This window comes from Penaeus vannamei, chromosome 33 (assembly GCF_042767895.1).
Source record: "Penaeus vannamei isolate JL-2024 chromosome 33, ASM4276789v1, whole genome shotgun sequence".
NCBI classification, from domain to species: Eukaryota; Metazoa; Arthropoda; class Malacostraca; order Decapoda; family Penaeidae; genus Penaeus; species Penaeus vannamei.
This window is the reverse complement of record NC_091581.1, coordinates 28,365,515-28,366,367: the sequence shown is the minus strand read 5'-3', so window position 1 is coordinate 28,366,367 and position 853 is coordinate 28,365,515. Positions and strand designations below refer to the sequence as shown.

The following is an 853-nucleotide window of genomic DNA, read 5'->3' as shown; positions in this document are numbered from 1 at the left end:
ACACACACACACACACACACACACACACACACACACACACATATATATATATATATATATATATATATATATATATATATATACATACATGCATACATACATACATACATACATACATACATACATACATACATACATACATACATACATACATACATACATACATACATACATACATACATACATACAAATAGATAGATAGATAGACAGACAGAAATAGATAGAAAGATAGACAGGTTAACATACTTAATTGATACCAGAATAACAAGCAGTTTTTCCCTTCCTGTAACCTCCCATGTGGTCTAGTGGCTAGGATACCTGGCTTTCACCCAGGAGGCCCGGGTTCGATTCCCGGCATGGGAAAGAGTTTTACGTCAAAAATAACAACATCAATAACAAGTCCTTCCTGAGATCATCCTTTTAGGGATATTACTTAAATGATTGGCAATATAGTTACAGGAGCACGAATTACGTTAGTGACGTTAGTGCCAATACCACAATGAGGTTCTGAGCTATTAATAGAAATATCTACAGGAAGGCCCATATATGGTATTGTCATCATTCTTATCGGTAATGGTGATGAAATAGGATTATAGGAATAAGGATGATGACAATAGCAGTATCATTATCTCTCTTTCTCTCTCTCTCTCTCTCTCTCTCTCTCTCTCTCTCTCTCTCTCTCTCTCTCTCTCTCTCTCTCTCTCTCTCTCTCTCCTCCCTCCCTCTCTCTCTCTCTCTCTCTCTATCTCTCTCTCTCTCTCTCTCTCTCTCTCTCTCTCTCTCTCTCTCTCTCTCTCTCTCTCTCTCTCTCTCTCTTTCTCTCTATATATATATATATATATATATATATATA

At 36.6% G+C, this 853-nt stretch overlaps 1 non-coding gene across 1 annotated transcript; it reads left to right on the top strand.

Moving 5' to 3' along the window:
• Positions 1-291: 291 nt before the first annotated feature.
• On the top strand, positions 292-363 carry TRNAE-UUC (transfer RNA glutamic acid (anticodon UUC)). Its single transcript has one exon. It is a non-coding gene; the product is annotated as a tRNA-Glu (tRNA).
• Positions 364-853: the final 490 nt, after the last annotated feature.